This window comes from Polypterus senegalus, chromosome 8 (genome assembly GCF_016835505.1).
Source record: "Polypterus senegalus isolate Bchr_013 chromosome 8, ASM1683550v1, whole genome shotgun sequence".
NCBI classification, from domain to species: Eukaryota; Metazoa; Chordata; class Cladistia; order Polypteriformes; family Polypteridae; genus Polypterus; species Polypterus senegalus.
Genome location: NC_053161.1, coordinates 47872926 through 47894836, shown reverse-complemented (window position 1 = coordinate 47894836; position 21911 = coordinate 47872926). Strand labels below are relative to the sequence as shown.

Genomic DNA, 21911 nt, shown 5'->3' with positions numbered 1-21911 from the left:
CTGAGGGGGTGACTTTTCCAGAGTTTAGGAATTCAGGAATATCGGCATTCAATTCTTCATTCAATTTTAATATCTACTTGCTTTCGAAGGTAAATTTTACATTACATAAACTTAATTAATCCCATAGGAAAATTCAAAACTGAATACTGAATACGGTCTACAAATAAAACTGCCGGTCTGTAAATGATAAATGCTGTTTAAATTACATTTTTTGTCTTTTTTATAATATAGTTCGCAAATTCATCTAAATGAAACCCTATCACGCACGCGTAATACAAGCCACGGGAACTGAATGGTACCCAGAAAATAAAACATTGCTCTGTGCTTGCTGAATTGATAGTTTGTCTAGAATCCGTAATTATTTAGTTTAACCAGAAGCTAGTTTAAATAGACGATCGGGCTTTATATTTTGGTATCCAATGCTTTAAATGCAGTATAATAATCTATTGTACGGTTGATGCTGTGTTATTATAAACCATACAGCACGCTGTCCCTCGTGACATGGCACATTAAAAACACATACTTCCTTAAAATTACACGTTCTGTGTATCATCCATAATGCAATGTCTGTAATCGGTTAAATTTGCTAAACTGCCTTTAGCGTCTCCGATTATCATTTAAATACTGTTCTTCGCGACGCTGTTCCCCTAACTACCAGCGCAAGCGAGGACAGTTCAGCGAAGCGTCTATCTTTATCCAAGAGTTTCGATGCCAACTGCTTTTTAAACTGAACAAATGCCAGGAACTGGTCGTCTAAACAGAAGTTGCCCTGGAATAGAGACGAACGCCGTGACGTCACTGCACCAAACACTTTCCCGGGCCTGTTTGAATAACTGGACCATAGTACCATTACTATTAATCGCTTCTTTGCCCGTCTTCACGTGGACTCGCCTGCCGGTCACGCTAAACAGACACTGCCTTACAGATCTTAGAAAAGCACGCCCCACCGCAAGCGAAAGATGTGCCTTAGACAAACGGAGTCTCCCATAGGCCTACCGTGTCGGGACAGTTCACAATAATAAAACTAGAAAAGCTAATATGGCGTCCAACAAAACAAGCATACAGGCGACGAGCAGAACAAGAGCAAATTCTTCCTTGTGGAAACTCGTACACCTTTTACTGTTAGCGTTCTGGCCGTGCCAATAACCACCTTTTAACTCCCGGCAGAGATTGTAAGCACATACCTTTAACTTTCTAACGTTTTGTTCCCGAGACAGGGCAGGAGCTGATAGCAATGGCGATGTAGCCCTACGGAGTGACTGTGATTCCACACAATCTGTTCCAGTGGAGCTGCGTCTCAAGACAAAAACCTCGCGTTGTTTAATTCGGTCGATGTACCCTGTATCCCAGGCGGTCAAGCGGCTGAAGATTGCCCTTCTCACTCTTGCTGAAAACAACCATTCGTGATGCCGAAGTCAGAGTTCTAAGCAAGAAAAGGCAGCTGTCCCAGCTCCTCTTCTCAACAACAATGCGGTTACACTAAAGGTTCCGCCCGCTACGCAGTTTACGCAGATACGCTTAGCTAAGCGGCACTACGCTCGCTCGGGTAATTGTGTGGCTGCGACTCACATTTTTTTAACAGTTTCAGAAGAAGCTTTTGTTTCCGCACGCGAAGCTGTCTGTCGAATGAAAAAGGAAGTGGCGAATACAGTCATACTTTCGGCATCAGCAGTACACAGCATACTATTTTTTTTAAAAATGCAAGGGAAATGGTAAAACGAATCGCAAGATTGGCGATAGAGTATATTTCTTCATTTGCACATATAAAAACTGACAGAATAAAGCACTGCTTATTGTAGTGAACACAATATATGACTCATTGTAATCTGATACATATTTGTGTTTGTTACTAGGAACGAAACCAAGAGAACGGCATCTTCATTGTAACAAGCTGCTTTAAAAGTTCATTCTGTATTTTCGTATGAAAGCTACGTTCATTAAATATTTCGTCTAGTCCACAACTGATACAATAAAACAAAGTGAACAAATAATCATTAAACGTATAACGACCTGGTGTCTAGACTAACTTAAAACACAAGCCTTATTAATCAGGAGTGACTAAAATTAATGCAGTCGGAATCAGGTATCAACCTGGTCACTATGGGGAATGGGGTGCGCATTTTATACAAGTTTCTTTTCAACTACTACGCATTGATACCAATGTCAGGTTAATTGGTAAATTAAAAATAGCCTTGACTTTACCATTATTTGCTGGCTCCTACCCGATACACAATGTTGCTTGGACAGGCCCCACCTGTCTGGAACGTTTAGTACACAAGTTTATCCGAAAAGGGTCAAGATACTGGTAGCATTTAGATGGTGTTATTGAATAAGGTGTAATATAAAAAAACACTTTTGTTGGCAACCACATCCTATTTGAACAGTGATGGTACTTCTAAACTGGAAAAGATGGTGAGTTTTATCTATTTGTTGATATATTTGTTTTTTTAATACATACATACATATATCTATGTATATATATATATATATATATATATATATATATATATATATATATATATATATTACACAAATCATATACATAGATGTGTGATGTGTACATATCTATATATATATATATTTATGTATATACATATAGTCCTGTGTGTGTTATACACATTGTGGTCGAAATTTCTTATTTTAGGGAAAACATCCTCTAACAGGACAATTCAGTAATCAGGCAGGAGAAAAGCTGTTCATTGATCTTTTAATGACTCCTCGGCAAAATGCCTTGGAGGGAGCATTCTTCAAAAGCCGTCCGTTACAGCATGGTCAGAGAAATAAAGGATAGGTTTATTTTATAAAATGTTGAATTTACATACAGTGTCAACCAATGCATACATTTTACTCTGGTTGGTTCATATAAAATGTTGAATTTACATACAGTGTCAACCAATGCATACATTTTACTCTGGTTGGTTCATTGGTTTACACCCAAAGGATTTATACAGAATAAAAGTATATTCTGGTTCTTACACCTTTTGAGATGATTATTATATATTATACAGTATTCTGGTTCACCTTATACCTTTTGAGATGAGCCACAACCCTTGAAATTTCTGTGCGTATAACAACTGTCCATTCTAGTTTATAGGACATCTGTTGATTTCTTAGTCATCCTTCAGTACATTCTGTATACTACATCAACCTATCTTCTGGTACATTTACTTGACCATTTCAATATTTTTCCTAAACCAATTCTTATATTTCAGTGTACATTGTGTTGTTCACTTGACCATTACCTCTCTTCCCCCATTTATTAACCCTTTATGCTATTTCTTTAACATGAATCCTATGTTACCCTAAAATTATTCCGCATTCCTTCCTTTGAGACTCCATAACGTCTCACTAAAACTAAGGAATAATTTCCTGTTATAGCCCTATTCCTAATCTGTATAAAATGTATGTATACTGAATATGTCCCCCTTAGAGGCTAAAATGAAGTAAAAGATTACTGGCTAGCTGCATTTGGGGAATAAAAAAATCAGTGCAAATCATTAATACCTAAAATCACAAATCTCACATAAATCAATAATAGCTAATAAAATCAACAATAGTGAACATAGAAAATCAAGTCAAATAACATCTATCAAATTTATTTTTCTTCAGAGAGCATTACGTTTTCCTCTATAAATCTCAGATTTGTGTCCCATATCCTCATAACTTCCATGTATAATGATAAAAACATTGTCAACAACTGTCTGATTTCCTTCTTATCCAACAAACATTAGCTATCTTGGTTCCCAGAAGTGTACCTAGTCCTAAATTTTTCATCAATGTTGTTGGTGGTGATACAGACAACTCAAGTATTTAATTTTAACTCTTTCAGGGCTGATGTTGACTTTTGTCAAAAGAAGCAGTTGATGATAGTAATCAACTGTGACAAAAACCAACCGTTATGTTTTAGTTGGAGTCTTGTTGCTAGAAAAAAAGTTAGCTTTGTTGGTTTTGTCCGAGATTTCCTGCACTCCCATGAGTAACAAGGCACAAACAACAGCAAAAATGGCCCCGACATCGGCCGAGAGATCCAAGTGGATTTGTAAAGTAGAACACTCCAGGGACGACATTTTGCCTGTCAGACTCTGATTTTGATACAAGCGATTGAAGACGATTGTGAGGTTTCGGCTTCAGCTGATTGGTCCCCAGCTATTTGTGGGGGGACCAAACAGGTTCTAGTAGCTGACACGCCTATGGCACTGACAGTTAACAATGACAAGAGGTAGAAACCAGATCACAATGAAATGCATTAATACAGTGACTGCTGCTGCCCCAGCCACGCAAAAACAGCCTGGCAGCAAGCCTGCCACACATTCTTGGCAAACTGGCAACCGCAGCATGCAACAACGGACATTTTATGTTGATGTCTATGTGATGCCATTGCTTTTCAGAAAAGTACGTTTTTCCAAAAAACATACCATACCACCTTGGCATAGTTTATGGTGCCAATGATGTGTACAATACTAGAATCCTTACACAAACAACCATGCCCACATCCTCGTGCTCTTATTCACAAAGTTGCCCCAATTTACATCCTGCTGTGCCTTAAATTAGATGATCACCTTTGCTGCATAAAAACAGCTATCTTGCTAAAAGTAGGTGTCAATCCTCTCTTCAGAAAATGTAATCACTACTCTCATTAATGCAAGCCATTGGCTTATGCCAATGTAACATTAAAATTGCAAGGGTTGCACCCAAGCTTCTTATTGATGTTAAAGTCTTCTGCCACCAGTTGGGATCCTTGGTTTGTATCTGGGCTTTCCAATTTCACAAACTGCTCACTCACCACTCCATGTTTAAAGAAACTCCATCTCTGTTGTGTTGAATTATTACTTTGTTTTGCTAACTTCTATATTACTTAGGTCCAAAAAGCCATAATTATTGTCCTGTATTGCCACCAACTATTTCTGTCTATATGGCCCTAATTACTCCAGTTCCTAAAAACACTGTCAGCACTATCTCACAAACGTCTTTTCCCTTATACCATGCTCTACAAACTTTAAAGGTTTGCGCTATACCCTGAATCTAATTTAGCACATTTAAACCTTAAAACCCAATATAAAATCTGTCCTAATGTTGCATCGAATCTTAATGTAAAATTCTGAATACATTAATATTCATATTTGTTCCATCTTTCTGTATCAATTACTATTACATAGTAAAATTCACATCTTTCATGAAAAAAAAAACGGCAATTTAAACTTTATCTTCATCTTATATCAATAGATTTAGGCATTCTCTATAGTTATTCACCGTATATCAATAGATTTAGACATTCTCTATAGTCTCTGTACCCTAAACATTTGACTGCCAAGTCAAGTTTACTACCATTCTTCATAGATATCAAATTTCTCTTTATGTTAAACTATTATTCAATTATTAAAACTAATAACCAAGAAAGTTTAAATTGGGTTGACTTTTAACTGGTAATGCTGCAAGTGCTAATAATCATGTGTTGAAATTTGATTAACAGTCCAAAGTACATACAGTGTTCCTTAAAACTTTTTTTTAAGTATCAATAGACTCAGATGTACTAGAAACATCTATCTAAAAATATTTACTCTTTAAGTGCTGACCATGTTATGCTAATCACATTATCTAAACCTGTTCAGTTATACTACCCCAATTGCTATACAGGTTAAAACAATTTAAATATTAATTGTGCAGTATTTCAATTAATAGTTACAAATATTCAATAAATACATATTGCTTATGAAAATGAGTTAATTTGCTTTGCTGTGCTTGCATAATTAGCTTTTCTTTCTATACCATCCATAGCTCCATGGTTCATATCTTCCTTAAAGACATTGTTGCAGAAAAAGAGATTAGGTTGTGGTTCCAACTCCATTTTATCCAGTCTCTGCTCGTCTGTTGGCCAATTTTTTTTTTATGGTCAAAAATGAATTCTGCAGCTGGCAAGCACAATACAGAAGTTTCCACTCAATGTAACTATTATGTTCAAAAAATAGATCCCTCAAAAAAATTCTCTAAAGTTGTACTTAAGTTTGGACATTGTTGTGGACCCCACTCAAAAGCATATTCATCATAACAAGTAAATCACCACAATATAAAAAAGTCTTAATATATATATTATATTTATATATATATATATATACCATACCAAAGGAAAAGCATTCAATTGTCTCAAAATATTCAAACTATATAGGCAAAAAACCTTTGCTGTTATACAAATAACTTTTGCAAACTAAATATCAATCTTTCCCTCCTTAGACAGGATGTGAAGCAGTAAGATATTGGTCAGCAAAACCCTGAAACCAATCCCATTAATATTACAACTTGGCAAGAACCGAATGTTCTAGTTCTCCTATACAGAACACAAATATCTCCAGAAGTGGCAAACCAAACAAAAAAAAATGAGAAAGAGTGGTGTGGAGGTTATTAGTTAAAGAGTTGTGTTCTTTTGAGGTTCCTGTAAGAAATTTTAAAGTATTTACTTTCTTATTCCAGTCCTGAACTGAAGCCTAGGCATTCTCAATCCCCTTTTCATAATGAATGTAATATAATACCACTGTCCTCCAGAGAACATCTCTCAGTCAGCATAGCAAGCAGAAGTCAAAGAAGAAATCCACAGTCTGGACTGGTAAATTCCTAGATATTTCTGGAAATGAGATAAAAATAAACTAAAACAGTTAAGCTCCACATTCCCTTTCCCAATTGCTCTAATTTCAGAATACTGTTCAATTATGTGCAGCCTTGGGATTTACATTATTTAGAAAATAAATTTGTTTTTCACTTCACCTAATGCTAACAGGTCATTTTCAAAAGTTACAACAATCTTAAAGTACATCTTTTATTACCTCTCAACTTTTAATCTTAAAGCTAAACAGTTTCTATATTCATATTCCAGCTATTTTTCTTTAACCTAATATTTTATTAAATGACACATACATTTTTACCTATGGCTTCAGAATAAGTGTCCAGAATGTTTCATTTGAGCATCAAATTATAGAAAATAAAGCTAAACCCTATTATCAGCTATGTAGTCATTCAAACATTAACATTCTAATTCACATTTAAGATACTCAAATTACTTGTAAACAAGGAGTGATGGGAAAATAAATCAACATCTCATACTGTATCAAATACCTTATAATTTAAAATCCTGTTTTTATTTTAAAAAAAAAATGCTCTCAGGGTAGTTAGTGCATTACACCATTACATCCAGTACTTTAAATAAAATATTTTGATATATAAAATTTAGCTATGCTTAATAATACTGATTTCTTTTACCCATGACCTCTTGTTCAGGCTATATAGTCCATGCATGTTTTTTTCTTTGATGTCATCCTGAGATCTTATGGCAGCTCCTCCAGAGTGATGATCTGCAGAAAAAGCACAGTCTACCCTTTTTGTTAGTTAACCCCCTTTTTGTACAGCATATCTTAGTACAGAACACTACCTGGACTGGAGGTCATTGCTCATAACCAGCTTTCTTGCTATCCTGGAGAATGTCTTTTTTTTTTAACTTTAATTTAAAAATTACTAAAAGAACTTTCTTCAATTTGAGTATGGCCAGTACTCAATGGAAAAAGGCACACACATTTATCCTAATTCTGGAAACATTTCATTGGACCTAATAATATTCTCTTTTTTAAGTTTACATTTAAAACATTACCTCTTCATTACGTCTTTAACAAAACACATTGCCAAACTCACTTAAGTTCCTTCAAATGCGTGAGTTTGGCAATATGTTTTGTTAAAGACGTAATGAAGAGGTAATTCAGTCAGAGATCTTTCACATTGCACAACATACTCAAACTTACTTAAACATTCTTTAACACATTATACTTATTCAAGTTCTTTACTATTTAACATTTACTCTTTAAAGCGCTTTTCCTTATGTTTATTTTACTCGACGCAGAGAATATGCCAAGTTTGAAGCTTAATTTCCTGTTGCTGGGCAACAGTGACAACCACTGCGCCGCCATATCACCCCTACTTCAATCACCTAACAGTTCATGGAAAGCGTTTGAAACAATGTCCATCACAAATATTCACCTTCACACACACGCACACAGACACACACATACCACCAACATTTTGTCTTTGAAAGAAGGCCACCGCAGGGAAATTTATTAAGTATTTCTAAATTTTTGTGCATAATATATTTTTACCAGACACTCTGAACACTTAATTTAATACCAGTACATTTTGACAGGAGAAGTCCCCTTCACACGTCCGCTATACATTCCTCTTACTTTCTAGCCACACTCTTTGCATGCGCAACTTCGCATTGCACTCAGATTTGACTTTCAAAAATATTTATTAACCAATCACCCTCATTACAATATGTTAATAGGATCTTCCTTCTCGCCCTCCACTTGCTCTCACGTTCGGAACACTTGCTGTTGTCGTCAAAAACACCAGTCAAAGAAAGACGCATTCCCCTGTACAAACTCTTCCCTCCTAAACCTTCTTTCGGCCGCCGGCCATTACTGTTTCCTAATTTAAGACCTGCCTTCTGTTCTACATATTATGAGCCTTTGACTTCCTAGCCCTTCGACCCCAATTCACACAAGCAATTTCTCAGTCACAATAGTTACACCATTTATTTTATTTCAATTCGCTGCGCACTAAGACGTCTACTTACTTACACACTATGCCTGGCAACAAAAAAAAACCATGCGGACTCATTTATTTTCACAGAACATACAAAGTCTACATACACCTAACATATTCCTTGTTTTACAAGTTAACATTTTCCACATACCGCGTAGGGCAAATTGTTTAGTGTAATTATTATACAATTGTATTCTACCTTCAGCCATCTCTTCCTGTGGGATTCTCCCTCCCACTGGCTGCAACCTTATTACCTCAGGGAGGACTTTAACCTCCTTTTTTTACTGAAGCGGTGGACGCAGTCCCCCTTACTACGTGCCTGGGGCTTGAACCCAAGACTTGTGTGTGCCTGGGACTTGAACCCTGGACTTTGATGTACCTGGGGCTTCTCTATCCATTTTACACTGTCCACTGAGACCTTTTGCCAATCCCAGAGAGAGATCTGGGCAACTCGCCCATACAATAATGAGTCGCTTCCTCCGGACGGCAACGCAAAATAATCCCTCGGCACTATTCTTTACTTATCGGCAATCTCCGATGCGTCCAAATGAATCCCTGAGACAACATATGCTCTCTCTAGCGGGCCAAAGAAACTCACAAAATTCTTTACTTTATCTTAACATAACGCTAAAAACTAACCCTATCTCTAAGCAAAACACTCCTATTCTAACAGCATGACGTCTAACCCAGCGCCTTATCCCCAAAAGGACTAATGAACATACCTCCTCCTACCGTTTCAGGTCCGACGATCGCGTCCTCCGGGGGGGAGTCCCGTGCAGGTGGGAACAAGTCACTCCTAATTTCCGATGCACCATAATCTCGTCGGTTTCGCATCTTTTCAGATTCTGCTGGGAGTTCCCTCCGGGGTACGGATCGCCTTAACGTTGGGCGCCAAAAACTGTGGTTGAAATTTAACATTTTATTAAAGAAGAAACGTTCTCTAACGTGACAATTCGGTAATCAGGCAGGAGAAAAGCTGTTAATTGTATCTTTTAATGACTCCTCAGCAAAATGCCTTGGAGGGAGCATTCTTCAAAATCAGTCCGTTACAGCTTGGTCAGAAAAATAAAGGATAGTGGTTCATTTTATAAACTGTTGAATTTACATACAGTGTCAATCAATGCATACATTTTACTCTGGTTGGTTCATTGGTTTACACCCAAAGGATTTATATAAAATAAAAGTCTATTATATTATATTCTGGTTCTTCTTATACCTTTTGAGGTGAGCCGCCACCCTTGACTTTTCTGTGCATATAAAAACTGTCCATTCTAGTTTATAGGACATCTGCTGATTTCTTAGTCATCTCTTAGTCATCCTTCAGTACATTCTGTATATTACATCAACCTATCTTCTGGTACATTCTTTACTTACTTGACTATCTCATTATTTTTCCTAAACCAATTCTTATTTTTCAGTGTACATTTTGTTGTTCACCTGACCTCTATGTGGATTCCCACATTTATTAACCCTTTATGCAATTTCCTTAAGATGAATGCTGTTACCCTAAAATTATTCTTCCACAACATACATACATACATACATACATACATACATATATATATATATATATATATATATATATATATATATATATATATATATATATATATACACACACACACACACACATACAAGATAGCTTTGAATATTCTAGTACACTTTTGGGAAAAAAAAAAAAACCATTAAAGTAATACGTTAAAAATTGCTTGATTTAATGCTAGGAGAGTAAAAAAGATAAAATAAGTGAATATGATTTATATGCAGCCATATATAACTTTGATATAACGGAAGAAACAGAAACCTGGCTAAATGCTAAAGATGAGGATGAGTATAGTACTACACATTATTTAGAATGACATATAGGACTGAAAAGTTGGTGGAGTCACCTTTTAGGTAAAATAAGACTGAATACAAGTCTTCTTTAATTAGGTGGTGAGTCACAGTGCAGTGTAATGGTTAAGACTTTGGACCTCAAATGCTGAGGTTGTGGGACCAAGTCCCATTGTTGACGCTGTGTGACCATGAGCAGTTCACTTCACCTGTCTGAGGTCCAATTGGCTAACCAAAAGATATGTAACCAATAGCATCTGAAATGTAAGTCACATTGGATAAAGTTGTAAAAAAATAGTAATAACCACAGATTAGTGAAGATACTTGGATTTTATTAAAAAACATTAAAAATCAATGCCTGTATTAGAAGTGTGTTATAGTTTCAGTTTACATCTTTTTAATAATATTAAAAAGTCAAGTTTAGATGGTGATTTATTTATTAGTTGCCCACAATAGCAACTGGGTTAGCTGTACATTTGGTGCATAGGAATTGAAGTTTTTAGATGACTGTTTTTAACATTGTATGTTCAGTAATCATTCTGTAATATTATAGATTCAGGGCATATATTGGATTGAACCATTAGTGTCTAATGACCATAATATAATACGTTTCATAGTGTTTTGACAAAGTGCATGTTAAAAATGAGAACAGTTATGTTTAGTTTTAGAAACAAACATACTGAAAAGAAGTGGCAAAGCCTAAGTAAGACACATTTGGATAGACCCTTTAAGTATGAAAAAAGTTGAGGAGATGCGGAGCAGGTTTAAATGTGTTTTATATGTAATGCAGAACACATTTGCAGAAGCAGTAAGAAATGACAGGGAACTCTGCAGTGGTAAATAAGGAGATAAAAAAATTAGAAAGGAAAAACAGCTGTTTATGGCACATATCATTAATTAATGATATTAGAGATAGCATAGTATATCTCCCCAACACTGCAGAACCTCCAAAGCCCCGGTACTTCATTATAAACAAATTAAATGCTTTTACCAGGATAGATTTACCTGAATTACATAGTATATTCTCTCAACTGAAACCCTCCACCTGTGTCCTTGACCCAATACCAACCAGGTTTTTCAAAGAAATATCAGACGTGCTATTTGACAATATTCTGGACATAGTTAATTCGTCATTAGATATGGGGGTCTTTCCAGACTGTCTTAAGACTGCTGTAGTTAAACCCCTGCTCAAGAAAAATAATCTTGACCCCTCTGCCTTTGAAAATTTTAGACCCATCTCCAACCTGCCCTTCTTAAGTAAAATTCTAGAGAAGGCAGTCATTTTGCAATTAAATGACCACCTCAATAAACATGCTATTCTTGATAAATTTTAGTCAGGTTTCAGAACAAATCACAGCACAGAAACTGCTCTCGTTAAAGTAGTAAATGACTTGCGGGTAAATGCAGACAGAGGCCATTTATCTGTTCTCATCCTCTTAGATCTGAGTGCTGCATTTGACACCATTGATCACAATATTCTTAGAAATCGCCTTAGTCAATGGGTGGGCCTCTCTGGCAGTGTCTTAAATTGGTTTGAATCCTACCTGGCAGGTAGAAAATTCTTTGTGAGTTGTGGTAATCACATCTCAAAGACACATGATATCCGATATGGTGTTCCACAAGGCTCTATCCTGGGTCCGCTGCTTTTCTCAATCTACATGCTTCCGTTAGGTCAGATTATCTCAGGTTACAACGTGAGTTACCGCAGCTATGCTGATGACACATAGCTGTACTTATCAATAGCACCTGATAACTCCGACTCTTTCGATACACTAACACAATGTCTTACTGGTATTTCTGAATGGATGAATAGTAATTTTCTCAAACTAAATAATGAGAAAACTGAAATCTTAGTAATTGGCAATAATGGATTCAATGAGGTTATCAGAAATAAACTTGATGCACTAGGATTGTAAGTTAAGACGGAAGTAAAAACTTAGGGGTAACCGTTGACTGTAATCTGAATTTTAAATCGCATATTCATCAGACCACTAGGACAGCATTTTTCACTTAAGAAACATAGCAAAAGTTAGACCTCTTATATCATTGAAAGATGCTGAGAAATTAATTCACGCTTTTGTTTTCAGTAGACTAGATTACTGTAACGCACTCCTCTCAGGACTACCCAAAAAAGACATAAATCACTTGCAACGAGTGCAGAATGCAGCTGCTAGAATCCTAACTGGGAAAAGAAAATCCGAACACATTTCTCCAGTTTTGATGTCACTACACTGGTTGCCTGTGTCATTCAGGATTGACTTTAAAATACTGCTTATGGTTTATAAAGCCTTAAATAATCGCTCCATCTTATATATCGGAATGCCAGACACATTATATTCCAAATCGTAACCTTAGATCTTCAAATGAGTGTCTCCTTATAATTCCAAAAGCTAAACTTAAAAGAAGTGGTGAGCGGCCTTCTGCTGTTATGCACCTAAAATCTGGAATAGCCTGCCAATAGGAATTCGCCAGGCAAATACAGTAGAGCACTTTAAAACACTGCTGAAAACACATTACTTTAACATGGCCTTCTCATAACTTCACTTTAACTTAATACTGATACTCTGTATGTTCAATTCATCACAATAACTATTCATAGTGGCTCTAAAATCCATACTGACCCCAACTCTCTCTTGTTTCTTTTTCCTGCGCCACCACCACCTACTCAAAGCATCATGATGCTCCAACATTGATGGACTGAAAGCCAGAGGTCTACGTGACCATCATCATCAGGTCCTTCCATGAAAACCCTAAATACAAAGAGGACTGTTTGATTTATGTTAGGTAGATTGCCCAGAGGGGACTGGGCGGTCTCGTGGTCTGGAACCCCTACAGATTTTATTTTTTCTCCAGTTTTGGAGTTTTTTTTTTTTTCTGTCCACCCTGGCCATCGGACCTTACTTATTCTATGTTAATTAATGTTGACTTATGTTTATTTTTTATTGTGTCTTCTATTTTTCTATTAATTTTGTAAAGCACTTTGAGCTACATTTTTTTGTATGAATATTTGCTATATAAATAGATGTTGATTGATTGATTGACATATGATTAATAACACCAGCAGTAGCAAAAGCATAAATAAAAGCATAAGGCAACAGATGACCAAAAGAAATTGTCAGTACTGTACTTGTCAAGAACTGGAGTATTAGCAAATGCTCAAAATGGGTTTATACAAAGAAGGTCATTTCACTAATATACTAGAAGTCTATGAGGAAACAACAAAAGCATATGATGAGAGGTGTATATATCAAAAGTCTTCAGAAAATCAAAATAAACAATAAAGCACACATAAAACAACAACATTTATTTATATAGCACATTTTCATACAAAAGAATGTAGCTCAAAGTGCTTTACATAATGAAGAATAGAAAAATAAGAGACACAGTAAGAAAATAAAACAAGTCAACATTAATTAACATAGAATAAGAGTAAGGTCCAATGGCCAGGGGGGACAGAAAAAACAAAAAATACTTTCCGGAGAAAAAAATTAAATCTGCAGGGATTCCAGGCCATGAGACCGCCCAGTCCCCTCTGGGCAATCTACCTAACATAAATGAAACAGTCCTCTTTGTATTTATGGTTTTCACGGAAGGACTTGATGATGATGATGATCACATGGACTTCTGGCTTTTAGTCCATCAATGCTGGGGCATCATGGTGCTTTGAGTAGGTTGGTGGTGGCGCAGGTCGCCACCACAGAGAAACCGGAAAAAGAAACAAGAGAGAGTAGGGGTCAGTACGGATTTTAGATCCACCATGAATAGTTATTATGATGAATTGAACATACAGAGTATCAGGATTAAGATAAAGTGAAGTTATGAGAAGGCCATATTAAAGTAATGTGTTTTCAGCAGTGTTTTAAAGTGCTCCACTGTATTAGCCTGGCGAATTCCTATCGGCAGGCTATTCCAGATTTTAGGTGCATAGCAGCAGAAGGCCACCTCACCACTTATTTTAAGTTTAGCTTTTGGAATTATAAGGAGACACTCATTTGAAGATCTAAGATTACGATTTGGAATATAGGGTGTCAGACATTCCGATATATAAGATAGAGCGAGATTATTTAAGGCTTTGTAAACTATAAGAAGAATTTTAAAGTCAATTTTGAAAGACACAGGTAACCAGTGTAGCGACATCAAAACAGGAGAAATGTGTTCGGATTTTCTTTTCCTAGTTAGGATTCTAGCAGCTGCATTCTGCACTCGTTGCAAATGATTTGTCTTTTTTTTTTTTTTAAGGTTAGTGATCAAACTAAAAGAAGTGGGAATTCAAGTGGCAGTGTATAGGTGTGTACAAAACTGGCTCAAAGACATGAAGTAAAGTTTTTGGTGAGGGGAACTTTTTCAGAACTAGATGATGTTAAAAGTGGTTGAATAACTGACCAAGTGATGTTGTTGTGAGTAGGACCTGAGGGCCCTTAAAATCTTAACTTTGATTTTCGAGAGTCCAGCCATGCCAAATTGCACAACTCACAATATCCTGTCACTGTGGTTGCAAACCGCACAATCAAGTTTTACTCTTTTGAGAAACAAAGAAAAAAACATTGTTGCAGTGGATTAAGCAACATTAATGATGGACCAAGGAATATTGGGAAAAAAAACACATTGCTTTGTTTGATGATCTTGGGTCTCCGCTGATTCACACATGGAAAGATGCCAATCTTTCCTGTCAAGTGTGAACAAGATTGACTGAGGCTGCTTGGGGTGTCATTATGTTGGGTATGTTTTGATGGCATACATTGAGGCTTACTGAATGTACATGCATCGTTCAACAACAGTGGATTCAATATAGCATGAAAAGAGCTAATAAGAATTTGGCAGGTCTGGACATGACAGATTTAGAAAACTGGGATTCTTTTATTTTTAGTCTTATTGAGCACACTGAAAAAAAAGGAGAAAGGCTATTTTTTCCTTATTTCCCTCTCACTGTGGTTTTGCAAGATGGTCATTTTATGCAGCCCTGATTAATAATACTGTCTTGGCTAAAATACCTAGTAGTTGTAACTCTGGCATAATGATGAGGTAAACTTAAAAGTACTGTATATGCCTTCTGACACAGAGTAGGGTAAATCTGTTTTGGATATAAGGCAGAAAAATAAGTGTTGGCAAGAATGAGTATGAACAAACACAGTTAGATGGAGGTAGTGGTAAGAGTTATGTTAAGGTAAGGGTTTGGACCTTTCATCACATGGTTTAATTCCAACCACTGACTCAATTCTGTGATCTTTCAAAAGTAAATTAACCACCTAGTACTTAAGTTGTAAAAACAGAAAAAAATATAGAACTGTATTTTGTTAAATCTTTGATAAAAAAAATTTTGGTTAAATAAACAATATAAATTAAAAGCAGTAACAAATCCCCAGTGGACTGTTATGAACTGATATGATAGTTCATTCTCCTTATATCTGTACATTTTGCCTCTTGTTTATGTATAGTAATCAGCTTAACATCTAGTTTTATAAATAACTACTGATGGTAATGTCTTTCAGAATTAAACTTAAGTGCAGGTCTGTATTGAAAAGCTTAAAGTCTAAATACTGTATGTATATGAGATAGAATGGTTTGCTTTTGTTGTTCTAGTTGTCTGCTGAAAACAAGTGGAACTGATTCCTACTTTTGTCTGGAGCATTCCATTTATTTACAAGTTATAAACCAGCAGTTAAGACAGTTGCAAAATAAGACAGGCGAGATTCTACTGTTCTAAAATGGGAGTAAAATGTTTGGTAGGTGCCTTAGACCTTTAAAGGTCACTCAGGTTTTAACAGTGCAGGGACACCAGGAAACACTAGGGGGTCACCTGATCATTGGCAATACAGCTTTAGAAAAATGCCTCTGACATTTTAAGAGTATTATCTCTTTGGGACTTGATTCAGAAGTAATTTTGGAATGATTTTAAAGGCTTCCCAGTGTTCTGGTAAATTCCTAGTTTTCTTGAGGGTATGCACAGTCGGGACTTATACAGCAAATTGTTTTATTTATCATCATTTTTAAATCCTTCTGGACAGGTTGTGCTCACTCGCCACAGCCTTATTAAAGGAAATGTTTTGATGTCATTTCAGAAGCAGTCTTGTGGAGTCCTACTTCTGGAAGATATTGTCCCATGGCCAGAATTGTTACACAGCAGTCCAATATGTGGACACCACTGGCATAAGTGCTTTGATGCTCAGAAACACAACCCATCAGTCCTGTTGTGGAGTTCTGGGTTCCCCAAATAATTTTCAATAATCTTTATAGCCTTCCAACAACCATAACTTTCAGCATTTGTCACATTCTTTAATGCAGCCAACATATACCACATTACATCTACAAAAACAGTTGGTCTCACCAAGACCAACACTTCATCCCTTGCAGACAAATACTTAATAATTCCACTGTTGATCTAATCATCTGTCTTTTCACAATCCAAAGTAAAGATCATAATACATAAGCTGTGAAAAATAATGATAAATGTGTCTGAAGTATTTTCTATACATTAATACTTTAAACTTTTGTCCGACAAATCGTATGTCTAGAGAATTGAATTATCTATACATTTTTACAGTAATGCTTTACCAAATGAATTAGTTTTCCATCTTTGAATTAAATAGTGGTAAAATGATAATACACAAATTCTTTTTGACTGAAACAATCTATTCATACAGTACTACATGCACAAAAACTTTGCATTATATTAGCACCTATTCTTAACATATGATGCTTTTAGCCCACATATTTATTTCAGGGTCACAGAAAGCCAATGCCTACTCTCTGGTTTTGAATGCAAGGCAGGAGTCAACCATGGACCATGTTAGACTCAGCAATTAATTTAACCAGTTAATGAAAAAACAGTATATACAAAATGCAAACAAACAGAAGCTCTGAGTAGGAAAAGCCAGCAAACTATTTCTAAAAAAAAAAATCATTAAACTCTTAGAAGACATGATTTTCCCATTATATTTAGTACATGACACTATATGCACAAACTGTGTACATTACTTAGTTTAATAAATATTTTCTAAAATGAAGAAAAATACACGTTCATTTTGAGATTTACTTTTAATACAAAAGTAATACAACGTTTTTTTTTATGTAATTATGTTCTGCTCTTACAACTTTAAACAAAAGTTACCGGCCTGAATAATTCAGGATGGTTAGTACTAGGAAAAAACAAGATAAGGAAATTCTTCCTAGGGGCCCACTTAACTTTTGTCATGGCAACCCATGCCTAGCATGTGTTTCATATAAAAGTTGTTCTTAAATATATAGACATTTCCTAAAAATCAAATGAATCAGTGTAGGCCAAATTTTAATAATTCTTATTAATAATCCTTTTTACCAGAGAATAAAAATAAAATTATTTCATTGCTTTTAATCCGCATGCCTTTTTTGTGCTTGAGATAAGTGTTTTAATTTTCTGTTAAATATGCATTGACATAAAACTCTAAAAATTATTGTTTCTAGTCTTTTAATCATATTTATGAATGAACAAACAATTCTGTTGTCATCAAATACACTATTTAAAAATGGTGTAAACTTCAGTCATACAGTATGTTAAAGTTTTAACATCTAAAATTTACAGTTTAATATATTATACACACACACACATATACAGAATGTGAAAGATTGGGGTACCACCATGATAACCCTGTTTAATGACAAAGAAAAGACAGTTAATGGCATCAGCTGTGACTTAAAATGTTACTAAAGAGCAAGAACTCCATTACTTGAGTACTGAGCCCAAAATGAAAAGTCACTTCTAGAAGAAACTGCATTTTATACCAGTTGCTGGCAGGAAGAGGTGGAACTTCCGTTTTGGGAGGGAAAGTGAGGTCAGGCACTTTCCAGGGCTTGTCCATTGGTTCTGCAGAAGAAAACGTGGAAGCAGTTAGCAACAGTGCCCCTCTTACCCAGAGGTGGAAGCACTTACCTTGGGTCGGTGGGTCACAAATTACTATTGCTTATATTGGTGGTGGGTTGCTACTCTGACGATCTTGATAGATTGCTAGAACGGGAAACCAACCTCACAGTGGCTCTAATGATTGCTTTTAATTTAAAAGGTGACCTCCTCCCAGTACCAAAAAGAAGAAACACTGTGCTAAGTGCATGACCATGACTTCCCTCTCTCTCTCTACAGCTGTCTCAGTGTATTATACACATATACATACAACTGCTCAAAAAAATTAAAACACATCAGATCTCAATGGGGAAAAAATATCCATACTGATGTGGATTGGGTAATGCGTTAGGAACGAAAGGATACCACATCATTTGATTGAAATGAAAATTATCAACCTACAGAGGGCTGAATTCAAAGACACCCCAAAAACAAAGTGAAAACATGATGTGGCAGACTAGTCCATTTTGCTAAAATTTCATTGCAGCAACTCAGAACCATACTCGGTAGTTTGTTATGGCTTCCACATGCTTGTATGCATGCCTAAAAATGTCTGGGCATGCTCCTAATGAGACAAAGGTTGATGTCCTGGGGGATCTCCTTCCAGATGTGGACCAAGGCATCAATAAGCTCCTGGAAAGTCTGAGGTGCAACCTCTTGGTGTCAGATGGACCAAAACAATGTCCCAGAGGTGTTCTATTGTATTTAGGTGAGGCAGGCATGGGGTCAATCAATGATAACAATTCCTTCATCCTCTTTTGCTAAATGAGGCCGGGCATTGTCGTGCACTAGAAGGAACGCAGGACGCACTGCACCAGCATAGGGTCTGAAAATGGGTCCAAGGATTTCATCCAAATACCTAATGGCAGTCAAGGTGCCGTTGTCTAGCCTGTAGAGGTCTGTGCGTCCCTCCATGGATATACCCCCAGACCATCACTAAACCGATCATGCTGAACAATGTTACAGGCAGCATAACAATCTCCATAGCTTCTCCCTTTCGTGTCTGTCACATGTGCTCAGGTTAAACCTACTCTCATCTGTGAAAAGCACAGGACACCAGTGGTGGACCTGCCAATTCTGGTATTCTATGGCAAATGCCAATCAAGCTGCACGGCACCGGGCAGTGAGCACAGGACCCACTAGAGGACATCAGGTCCTCAGACCACCCTCATAAAGTGTTTCTGATTGTTTGGTCAGAGACATTCACACCAGTGGCCTGCTGGAGGTCATTTTGTAGGACTCTAGCAGCTCATCCTTTTCCTCCTTGACAAAAGGAGCAGATACCAGTCCTGTTGATGGCTTAAGGAACTTCTACAGCCCTTTCCAGCTCTCCTAGAGTAACTGCCTGTCTCCTGGAATCTCCTCCATGCCCTTGGAACTGTGCTGGGAGACGCAGCAAACCTTACGGCAATATGCCATCCTGGAGAAGTTGGACTACATGTGCAACATCTGTAGGGTCCAGGGGCCTCATGTATAAACGGTGCGTACACACAGAAATGTTGCATAAGAACATTTCCACGTTCAAATCACGATGTATAAAACCTAAACTTGCCGTAAAGCCATGCACATTTCCACGGTACCTTATACCCTGTCATACGCAAATTCTGCGCTCAGTTTTGCAGACTGGCAGCACCCAGTGTCAAAGCAGTGCTACTGTTCCTGTGTGGTTATCCTTTTCGTTTTTAGATCAACATCCCTGACGCGGCTTTATAAATACACTGAAATTAACCACATATTGTTTATTAGTTTAATGCATCTGATTGTAATTAACCAGTAACAATATAATGGTCCACGGAATGGTCAAACTATTCTAAATACAATAGCTGCTTTAGCGTTGTTACTCTCACTACACCTTCTTCTTCTTTCAGCTGCTCCCGTTAGGAGTTACCACAGCGGATCATCTTTTTCCATATTACTTTCACTGCACCCATCAGAGTATTTATATCACTGTATCTGAGTGGGGAATAAAAGATCTACAGAATCTGAGAAAGAGAATTATCGGTATACAGCATCAAGTACACGCTGCCTCAGCCATGCTGTCTATTGAACTGCTTTCACACGACAAACGTTTCAAAGCCTTTCCTGTACGGACCTTGCAGTTCAGAAACAGTTTCATCCCAAGAACTACAAATGCACTCAATCATGTGCTCCTTGTAGAACTGTTTGAACTTCTAAGTACAATCACCTCACTGTAAACTTGCACTACAGTTATAATATTGCACAACCTGAGCCACTTTATAAAGCGCGTATTTACATACGATGACGATATCATTTTTTTAAGATGAAATGCAGCAAAATGTTTATTATATTATACAGATAAAACTTTAACTTCTTTTAAATAATGTATATTGGAGCCAATCCCAGCCAACACAGGGCGCAAGGCAGGAAACAAACCCCATGCAGGGTGCCAGCCCACCGCAGTAATATATATAGTTAATAATTAAACATGCCAGGACACAGTGCCACAGCGCTAGCTAGGAGCTTGCACTCCGTTCTGCTGGTGCAACACTGGAAGGATAGATGGATAGAAAAATTAAACACATACTACGAAGATAATTCAACGTTCCTTAAAAGTTTTGAAGAATCGCCGTTCTAAGCTTACAGATGGGTTAACATCTATTACAGAGCTGATTGTGTTGTGATTGGGTATTTGGAGAAAGAAAAGTAAGGACAGGAATTGGGGGTTAGTACGTTTGAAAATGACAGTACTGCTACAATAAAGTATTTCATCGAAGGTTGCACAAGGCGCAGCAAGCATCTTGCGTAAGACATGAACAATCACTGCGCCACCGTATTCCCATGTTTAATAACATGCTTTAACTCCCATCATCATGAAAATTATATAACGTATACTTCTCAGTATTTTAATTATTCAGAGAGCTGTAATATCATGAATGTAATGGATTCTGTGTGCTATCGGAGGAAGAGAATGAACGGGTGCACGTAGTGATTCACACACATAGAGCACATAGAAGATCAAATACAAAACAAAGCATTTAACATGCTACTTTAGTTACGATGGGATTTGAGAAACTAGTAAATTAAACGATTTTAAAATGAAGTTTATGATGTTCTATTTTTATGGCAAAATAAACTATGTGATTAAAGTGGAAATTTAGAGATTAAAGTTGACATTTCGTGCTTTTTCCCCACTGTGTGCCTTTTTGTTTCTCTGTACCCTAATAAGCTTTCATATGATACTCAGACGGTGGGCTATGACTCGCCCTTTCACGGTGACTTTGATATGTGACAACTTCGTTTTTATTTCGGGCAATGTGCGACTTTGTGAACTTGAGCTTTCGAGTTTCTCCAACACGCTGTCACTCGATCAACTTCCTTTTGTTGTTTATACCACTGTTTAAATCAACAAATAGTACGTTTTTCTTTGCCTCCACTTGGTATTCGCTGAAATTCTTCTATTTTTCCTTGTACTTTTGCCATTGCCATTTCACAGAACACTGAGCTTAAGGGCTATTTATATTGATTTGCATATTCAAAGAGGCGTAATTCTGGGAGGAGTTGGGGTGGGGTAGTGGGCACATGCGTTAATTTCCACGCTGACTGGGATTTATGTAGTGGAAGAATGTAGAAGTTGGCGAACGCACAGATTTATGCATCTGGATTTTTT

The 21911-nt window shown here is 36.7% G+C and overlaps 1 protein-coding gene across 2 annotated transcripts in view; it reads right to left on the bottom strand.

Moving 5' to 3' along the window:
- The window catches only part of brd1a (bromodomain containing 1a), a 128080-nt gene extending 126560 nt beyond the window's left edge, over positions 1-1520 (bottom strand). The window contains exon 1 of one of the 2 annotated variants that reach the window (XM_039761072.1): positions 1185-1520. The gene's annotated coding sequence lies outside the window, so the exon portion shown is untranslated. The remainder of the gene's footprint in view (positions 1-1184) is intronic. The other variant, XM_039761071.1, reaches the window with a different exon arrangement.
- Positions 1521-21911: the final 20391 nt, after the last annotated feature.